This window comes from Neoarius graeffei, chromosome 10 (assembly GCF_027579695.1).
Source record: "Neoarius graeffei isolate fNeoGra1 chromosome 10, fNeoGra1.pri, whole genome shotgun sequence".
Lineage (NCBI taxonomy): Eukaryota > Metazoa > Chordata > Actinopteri > Siluriformes > Ariidae > Neoarius > Neoarius graeffei.
Window position 1 is genome coordinate 78,860,017 of NC_083578.1, and position 10,340 is coordinate 78,870,356.

Consider the following 10,340-nt stretch of genomic DNA (forward strand, 5'->3'; position numbering starts at 1 on the left):
ACATATCAGGCGTTGGTGGATTCAGGCTGCAATCAGACCTCAATCCGCCAAAGCCTGGTGCAAGACGAGGCATTGGGGGGAGCACAAGGGGTGAAGGTGGTGTGTGTGTGTGTGTGTGTGTGTGTGTGCGCACGGGGATGTTCACAGCTACCCGTTGGTGTCGGTCCACATATATTTCAGAGGGGAAAAAATCAATAGTGAAGGCGGCGGTTAATCCTCGCCTTACCCACTCTTTGATCTTGGGGACTGATTGGCCGGGATTTCGGGGTTTGATGGCACGCCTAGTAAAGAGTGGGTCCTGCCGGTTGATAGGGGAGGGTCCTGGTGTCGCTTTGGCTGGAGCGGCGGTCGCAGAGCCGTCTACGTCATCTCCGCGACAGAGTGAGGAGCCCTCGGCCCTTCCTCTTTCTATTGGGGACTCCCTCGCGGATTTCCCACTGGAACAATCGCGAGACGAGACTCTGCGACACGCGTTTGACCAAGTGAGAGTAATCGATGGTCAAACGCTCCAGCCGAAAGCCACCCCGCCCTTCCCCTATTTTTCTATTTTGAAGGATAGGTTATACCGAGTGACGCAGGACACTCAGACGAAAGAGCGGGTCACCCAGTTGTTAATTCCAAAGAGCCGCCGGGAATTGGTATTCCAGGCGGCTCACTTTAATCCCATGGCTGGACACCTCGGGCAGGATAAGACACTCGCCCGGATAATGGCCCAATTCTATTGGCCGGGGATTCGCGGCGACGTCCGTAAGTGGTGTACGGCGTGCCGCGAATGCCAGTTGGTAAATCCAGCGGCCATTCCAAAAGCGCCCTTGCGCCCCCTACCATTAATCGAGACCCTGTTCGAAAGAATTAGGATGGATCTCGTCGGGCCATTAGACCGGTCAACACGTGGGTACCGTTTTATATTGGTTCTGGTGGACTATGCAACGCGATACCCGGAAGCGGTGCCTCTTCGCAATATCTCAGCACGCAGTATTGCAGAGGCCCTCTTCCACGTCATCTCCCGGGTTGGAATCCCAAAAGAGATTCTGACTGACCAAGGCACCTCGTTTATGTCACGAACACTGAGCGAACTGTATGGGCTACTGGGTATTAAGCCGATCCGCACCAGCGTTTATCACCCACAGACGGACGGTTTAGTTGAACGGTTCAATCGCACCCTCAAGAATATTATCAAAAAATTCGTAAGTGAGGACGCACGTAACTGGGATAAGTGGCTCAAACCCTTGCTGTTTGCAGTGCGAGAGGTCCCCCAAGCCTCCACGGGGTTCTCCCCATTTGAATTATTATATGGGCGTAAGCCGCGCGGCATCTTGGATGTACTGCGGGAAAATTGGGAGGAGGGACCTTCACAGAGCAAAAACGAAATTCAGTACGTTATGGATCTGCGCGCAAAACTCCACACGCTCACCCACCTAACTCAGGAGAATTTGCGCCAGGCCCAGGAACGGCAAACCCACCTGTACAACAAGGGCACACGCCTTAGAGAGTTCACTCCGGGAGATAAGGTACTCGTCCTGTTGCCCACGTCGAGCTCCAAATTAATCGCCAAGTGGCAAGGACCCTTTGAGGTCACACGGCGAGTCAGGGACGTCGACTATGAGGTTAGGCGAACGGACAGGGAGGGGGCGCTACAGATCTACCACCTCAATCTGTTAAAACTCTGGAAAGAGGAGGTCCCCGTGGCGTTGGTGTCGGTAGTTCCGGAGAAGGCGGAGCTGGGGCCGGAGGTCCAAAACGGGACATTGGCATCTCGTACCTCTCCGGTCCCCTGTGGAGACCACCTCTCCCCGACCCAACTCGCGGAGGTCGCCCAGTTGCAGGCCGAGTTTTCGGATGTATTCTCGCCCCTGCCCGGTCGTACTAACCTCATAGAACACCACATAGAGACGCCCCCGGGGGTGGTAGTGCGGAGCTGTCCTTATAGATTACCCGAACACAAAAAAAAGGTAGTTCGTGAAGAACTTCAGGCCATGCTCGAAATGGGCATCGTCGAGGAGTCCCACAGTGACTGGAGCAGCCCGGTGGTCTTAGTTCCTAAGGCCGACGGCTCGGTTCTGTTCTGTGTGGACTATAGAAAAGTCAACGCGGTGTCTAAATTCGACGCGTACCCAATGCCTCGTATTGATGAGCTGCTTGATCGACTAGGCACGGCTCGCTTTTACTCGACACTGGATTTGACGAAGGGATATTGGCAGATCCCCTTGACTCCGTTATCCCGGGAGAAAACGGCCTTTTCCACACCGTTCGGCTTACACCAGTTCGTCACACTTCCGTTTGGGCTGTTTGGGGCGCCCGCTACGTTTCAGCGGCTGATGGACCGGGTCCTCCGGCCCCACGCCACCTATGCGGCTGCGTACTTAGACGACATCATTATTTATAGTAATGACTGGCAGCGGCACCTGCAACACCTGAGGGCCGTCCTTAGGTCGCTGAGTCGGGCAGGGCTCACTGCCAACCCGAAGAAGTGTGCGATTGGGCGGGTGGAAGTACGGTATCTGGGCTTCCACTTGGGTAACGGGCAGGTGCGTCCCCAAATTAATAAGACAGCAGCGATTGCGGCCTGCCCGAGACCCAAGACCAAAAAGGGGGTGAGACAGTTCCTGGGGCTGGCTGGCTATTATCGTAGGTTTATACCTAATTATTCGGACGTCACCAGCCCACTGACTGACCTCACTAAAAAGGGGGCGCCAGATCCGGTCCAGTGAACGGAGCAGTGCCAGCGGGCTTTCTCTGAGGTAAAGGCTGCACTGTGTGGGGGGCCACTTTTGCACTCCCCTGACTTCTCTCTCCCTTTTTTGTTACAGACAGATGCGTCGGACAGAGGGCTGGGGGCCGTTTTGTCCCAGCAGGTGGGGGGAGAGGACCGCCCAGTGTTATACATCAGCTGGAAGCTGTCAGTGCGTGAGGGGCACTACAGCACTATCGAGAGAGTGCCTGGCCATCAAGTGGGCGGTCCTCACCCTCCGTTACTACCTGCTGGGGCGCTCTTTCACCCTCTGTTCGGACCACGCGCCCCTCCAGTGGCTCCACCGCATGAAGGATGCCAACGCGCGGATCACCCGTTGGTATCTGGCGCGCCAACCTTTCAACTTCAAGGTGGTCCACAGGCCAGGGGCGCAGATGGTCGTGGCGGACTTCCTCTCCCGTCGGGGGGGGGTTGGCTGCGGGCTGGATGGGCGCCCGGCCTGAGTCGGGCGGTGGGGGTGTGTGGCAGCGGGGGCGTGGTCACGCGCCGGTCTGTGACAGGAGGGCGGAGTTGGGGAAGGTAAGTGGCAGAATCGCTTCACCTGAGTGTAATTAACCTGTGTTTTGTGTGTGTTCTCCCCAGTAAACCACCCTACTTAAGGAGGGAAAGGGAGAGTGGAAGGGAGCTTCTTTGCCGGCAGAGCCGTGTGTGTGTGTGTGTGTCTCTGCCTGCTTACTTTAAAATATTGTTAGACTGAAAAGTTCGGCAATAAAGCCTTGTGAGAACCTTGATCTCTGTCCTGCCGTCCTGTGCTCCACCCACACGCTATTCTCGCTACAGTAATAAAAACACAAATCTGTGATTTGTTAATTCGCGTGAACCTTTATTTAACTGACAAAAGTAGAGTGACCAGTTTAAATTTATTTTGTAAATATAAACAAAGTTAGAATTTGAACACACACAAAGTCGGGCTGAAAAGTTTATAGGATATTCAGGTAACATTTCGGAAGCTTGCACAATAAGCAGGTTAACTGGTAACATCAAAGTCCTTCCCACGCCAAGTGGCACATAGAGCAGCGCCGATCTCCATAGCCCTTGGCCTCTCGCCTATTACATAGCTAAGGTTACAGTGGGGGGCTAGTCCTCTGGTAACCACGAGAGTTTGACTCCCCACTCACATCTATATTGCAGCATGCCTTGCCAGTAGGTACCATTTTTTTTTTTTTATGATGGTCTTTGGTATGACCTGACCATGAATCGAACTCACGATCGAGAGGCAGACATGCTAACCATTAGGCCACTCGCCAGTAATTGGTAACATGATTGAGTATAAAAGGAGCAGCACCAAAGACTCGGTCTTTGTAAGCAAGGATGGGTCGTGACCAGTGGTCGAGTTGTAAAATCAAACCAGGCGGGATGGTGAAATTTTTAGTCGCGTGTTGACCCATCAGTCGGTCCGTCAGTGGGAAACTGGTTTGCTTTTAGGAGGGTTTGCACACAACGTAGGTCTGTGGACCTTGTTCATTTACCAGACATACAGTATTTTGTGCTGATAAAGTGTGTAGTACACACTGTGTACCGTTTTTATTGTTGTAAAAACATAATCCACTGGTATTTTACTGTAAAACATGCACAGTGTGGATGTCATGTGTCATATTTAGTCAGTCTCCTGGCTGACATACGGTACCTTCCATATTAGGGTAAAATGCAGATGACAAATTTGAAGTGTAACTTCATAGTCATGGTAGGCTCCTTTTAAATCGTTTGGTAAATAATTTATTAAAACCTCAGCAGGCAATGTAAATGAACAACTGAATCTTTTCATATCAAGTCAGTAGAATGTTTATTCAAAGCTGAACATTGGGAACATTTGAGTTAAATACAGAGGTAGGTAGGTAACCAATAAGCTAAAACAAGCAACAGTAAATCGTAAATCAGCCTTACATGTTGTGACCAGCTCTCTAATGAGGCAATGAAGCCTTCAAAACTGCTAGTGTCGTTTATTTTAGCCTTCCTGTCTTTAACACTTTTTGTTGCCTGAAGAATAACAAAGGAACATCCAGGCTGATTAAATTGATGGCCTTGTACAATAAATCAAAGCTAACATGAACCTGAGTAAGCTATCGATAGCTGGCTAGACTCCAAACTAACATTCATTATGATAGCTGTGTTGTTATCCGCCGCCCACAAATTAGGCTACATATCGGTAACTTTACAGCATGATAGTGGGCTCACAGAAAGTGTGACTGATATTCGTAACTCTTGACTTACCTCCTGAAATGTTTTTTTTCTTGCAATCTTAAATCCGAACTTGCTTAGGTCTTGCTGTCCACTCCGCTTGGCCATGATGCTGCAATCCGCTGCTGTCACTGACGCCGAATGAAATAAAAAATAACGGAACCCCAACTGAATGTCACCTCCTCAAACGCTTCGCTTGCGCGTGCCCTCTCTCGTGGTAGCTTATTGTATGCTCAGTTTCAGCAAAGCTACGTGGAATGGCATTTCTAATTCCAATGTTAAATTGAAGTAATGTCCACATTTATTGATAAAATTGCTCAAGGAAAGGGAGGGGGGATGCCCGTTTTAGAGGGGGGATGATTTTGACCATTTTTTATTCCAGGGGAAATGGCATCCCCCCTCAACTCGAGTACAGGTCGTGACTCACCTCTTTGTGCCAAAATTTGTGACAATTGTTAATCAGTTCAAAAAGAGCATTTCTCAACAGAAGATTTCAGGTCTTTTAAAATCTACAGGACATAATATTGTGAAAATATTCTGGAATTCGGAGACATCTCAGTGCGTAAAGGGCGAGGTCGGAAACCACTGTTGAATGTGCATGATCTTCGAGCCCTCAGGCAGCACTGCCTGGGAAACTGTCATGCTAATGTGACAAATATAACCACATGGGCTCAGAAGTACTTCAGAAAACCGCTGTCACTTAACACATCCGGAAATGCAACCTGAAACTGTATTACAAAAAGAGGAAGCCATTCATCAATTATATGCAGAAACACCACTGATTTCTCTGGGAATGAACTCATCTCAGACGGACCGAAAGACAATGGAAATGTGTGGCGCGGTCAGGTGAGTTTACATTTCAGCTTGTTTGGGGGAAAACCGGATGTCAAGGTGCATCAGTGCCCACGGCATCGGTAAGTTGCATGTGTGTGAAGATACCACTGATATATCAAGGCATACATTTGGAGTGTAGCGAGACATATTCATCAAGGCAATGTCTCTTCCCAGGAAGTCCATGCTTATTTCAGCAGGACAATACCAGGTCTCATTCCGCACAGGCTACAACAGTGTGGCTTCGTAGACAGAGTGCGTGTGCTTGACTGGCCTGCTGCCAGTCCAGATCTGTCTCCTATTGAGAATGTATGGCACATCATGAAGAGTAGAATCAGACAACAGTGACCACGGACTGTTGAGAAGCTGAAGTGTTGTATCAAGCAAGAATGGACAAAAATTCCAATGGCGAAACTGCAACAATTAGTATCCTCAGATCCCATACGATTAAAAAATGTTATTAAAAGGAAAGGTGATGTAATACAATAATAATAATAATGCCTTTGTACCAACTTTTTTGACCATGTTGCAGGCATCAAATTCTAACTGTTTATGTTTACAAATATAGTTAAGTTGGTCGGTAAAACTATCAAATATTTTCTTTGTACTTTTGCCAGTTAAATAAAGGTTCACGTGAATTAGCAAATCACAGATTGATGTTTTTATTGCATTTTGGAAAATATCCCAACTTTTATGAAAATGGGGTTAGTAGATAAATACATTATAGGGTTCAAGCTGAAATACTGCAAATCAGAAATATTATAGTAAAACTTATATCATTAATGTGCATGTGTATGATCATAGGTGATCCTCAGAGACTGCACAATATCCTCTTCACCAGATGATGGCAGACATGTGCACCTTAAATGAAGCTTCAAGTATTTTCACCAGAGCAACAATTTAAATAATAATATATAAACTAGAAGGACACATGGTAGAGTGCATACCTTGATTAAGCCACATATTAACATCAAAATCAAATCACATGAACCTAGGATAATACTAAAGCTGTACACCAAATTTCATCAAAGTCTTTTCAGTACCTTTTGAGTTATGTTGGAAACAGGCAAAAAAAAAATCTTAGATCCACATACATATCTGGATTTGCATCGAAATCTAATCAGTTGTTCCTTGGCTCATGGCCCACCTTTCCTCAAAATTTCATCAAAAGCCGTCCACTTCTTTTTGAGTTATGTTGGGAACAGACAAACAAACGAGGCAAAAATATAACCTCCTCCAACACAGTTGGTGGAAGTCATTTAAAAAAAATTAATTATCTGTACTTTATTTGAGTTTTTATTTAATTTAATACTTTTGACTAACGGGGCGGCACGGTGGTGTAGTGGTTAGCGCTGTCGCCTCACAGCAAGAAGGTCCTGGGTTCGAGCCCCGGGGCTGGCGAGGGCCTTTCTGTGTGGAGTTTGCATGTTCTCCGCGTGGGTTTCCTCCGGGTGCTCCGGTTTCCCCCACAGTCCAAAGACATGCAGGTTAGGTTAACTGATGACTCTAAATTGACCGTAGGTGTGAATGTGAGTGTGAATGGTTGTCTGTGTCTAAGTGTCAGCCCTGTGATGACCTGGCGACTTGTCCAGGGTGTACCCTGCCTTTCGCCCGTAGTCAGCTGGGATAGGCTCCAGCTTGCCTGCGACCCTGTAGAAGGATAAAGCGGCTAGAGATAATGAGATGAGATGAGACTTTTGACTAACATTTCTGCTATCGTGCGCCCTTTTTATTTATCATGTCAGTTTGTATTGTGACAACTAACTAATGGCTTTCAGCTAGCTTGTATGAAGAAGAAAAAGAAGAAGCCTTTATTTGTCACACGTACACTCAAGCACAGACTTAAGCAAACAGTGAAATTCCTCCCCTGCATTTAACCCATCTGAAGCAGTGAACAAACATATGCAAGCAATGAGCACACACACATACCCAGAGCAGCGGGCAGCTATGCTACAGCACCCAGGGAGCAGTTGGGGGTTAGGTGCCTTGCTCAAGGGCACTTCAGCCCAAGGCCGCCCCATGTTAACCTAAATGCAGACATGGGGAGAACATGCAAACTCCACACAGAAAGGCCCTCGTCGGCCACTGAGCTCAAACCCAGAACCTTCTTGCTGTGAGGCGACAGTGCTAACCATTACACCACCCATGAAAAAAAAAGTTATCATGCTAGCTAAAACTTAAGAGATTAGAGATAAAGTGATTGTACATTAGCCTTAGCTAATGTTTTCCTTGGTGAAAGAAGCACTAATTTATTTCGCATCAGTAACTAAAGTCAGTGTGTGACTTGACACAGGCATCTTACTCTATTGTGAATTTTTCTGGTACTTAATCTATAGATTATACTTTTCTAATTTAACTTGAGTGAAGACTTTCTGTACTTTCACGATCTCCAATTTTCAATATGTTTTCAATGTTCAAAACCAATAGTTTCAAAAGTTCCGCCATCACTAGCTGTTTTGACATCACTAGCTTTTAAAATCTGCCTAACTTTTCTTATCAGCGATGGGGACTAGATTGTCACATGCGTGAGTGCGTTCTGATTATAAAAGGCAGCTTTAACCAGCCAGAAATAAATGTATTATTGTTGTGACATGATAAAAAAGTGCAAAGTTTAACAATACCATTAATCAAAAAAATTAAATCAACACCTTCTGACCAATGAGAATTGAGAATTCTGCATCACTGTGATATCAAACGTGATACAAACTTTTTATCACAATCCTTTTCAGTAGCTTCGTTTGATGATTCTAAGATATGCATTTATTCAAAGCTAGACTTTTCTTCAGATCACGGAGATGTGTGTATATTTACATTTACCTGCACCTGGAAAAAGTGCCTATAATATAAAGGGTTAAAAACAATACATTTCACATTCTAGATTCTTCAAAGTATCCAGCGTTTACCTTGATGACCCTTTGCACACTATTGGCGTTATCTTAACCAGCTTCATGAGGTAGTCACCTGGAATGCTTTTCAATTAACAGGTGTGTCTCGTCAAAAGTTCATTAGTGGACGAATTTCTTGCTTTTCTTAATGCATTTGAGCTCAAACAGTAAATAGTCAATAATAAAAATACAGTAAATAGCCCTATTCAACACCACAACTGCAATAATCGATATTATGTCAAGAACCGCTCAACTAAGTAAAGAGAAACGACATCCATCACTACTTTAAGGCATGAAATGACTTTTAATTCATCAAAATAAAGAAAAAACATTGAATTAGAAGGTGTGTCCAAACTTTTGACTGGTACTGTGTGTCCAGAAATAGGGTTACTGATCTTATATCTATGTAATAATCTCCTAATGAGAAATATTAGATAATCTTTCCTTTATTCAAGATATCATCACTTGCAAAGATATATATACATTTATATGATTACAGGACTTTTGCTGATTGGATTAGGCATTGCCCTGGTATATCGAGGAAATCAGACAACGGTGACAGCTGTTCAAGCCCCACAAAGCTGCCTGATATGATTGGAGCGGTGGGCAAAGCTGTTGGCACTCAGACTGTGCATTTTCAGAACTTGAACCACAATATGGTTGTTATCTTGGAGAAGCTTTTGGCTTTGCAAAGAATAAGTTTTTCGGAGACCAATTTGAACAGAATGGGCGGAATGGACAGATCTGGACGAGCGGTGTGGACGTGCAAAGACTGCATCTGGAAAGACCAACCAATGTATATCTTATCGACATTCGGCTCCCTGAGACAGCACTGGCCTCGGTTAAGGCCATTGCTAAGGCAACATTTCCCCCTGAAGGTCACTGCTGGGAGCCGCTCTTGCATTCCTCGCATTCCTTCTCCAACTTTCCGCGGTCACCATTTTCATCCCCAGTGTGGCAAGCGGGTGCGTGACCAGCGCCTTCCCGGCTGCAGGAGCAGACGGCTGCTTGCTTGCACTGGGTTACCTCTACCTCCTCCCCTCCCCACTACCCCTCCCCCCTTACCCCCCACCCCTGATTGCCCCCTCTTTTCCCCCCTTTCCCCCCCTCAAGTCCCATGTTTAAAGTGTACTTGTGTTATTGTGTGCTTATGTGCAAAGGTTTTTTAAATGTTCCCACACTGTACTCCTGACAGGAGCATAGTGAGGGGTGTTCTTTTTTTCCTTATCTCTCCTCATGTTGTGTTTCCTTTTCTTTTATCCCTGTCTTCCTGTCTTGTTCCCCCTCTGTAAGGACAGGTTGATGGTCAATTTCACTGGCAACAGTGATAATAAAGGGTTCATTCATTCATATCCCCCCCCCCAGTAAGAGACCAAATTATTTTCAGATTTTCCAATTCAAAGATTGATAGCATTTTAAATTTGTACATTTGTGTGTCTCAAATAGCATCAGAAATTCATCCATCCATCCATCCATTATCCATAACCGGTTATCCTGTGCAGGGTCACTGGCAAGCTGGAGCCTATCCCAGCTGACTATGGGCAAAAGGCAGGGTACACCCTGGACAAGTCACCAGGGCATCACAGGGCACATCAGAAATTAAAAAAAATAAAAAATAAAAAAGTTCATGTTTCTAGTCATTGCTTATGAAGGTCAGTTTGAAGTTCAAATTATGGTGAACAATAAGCAAGCAT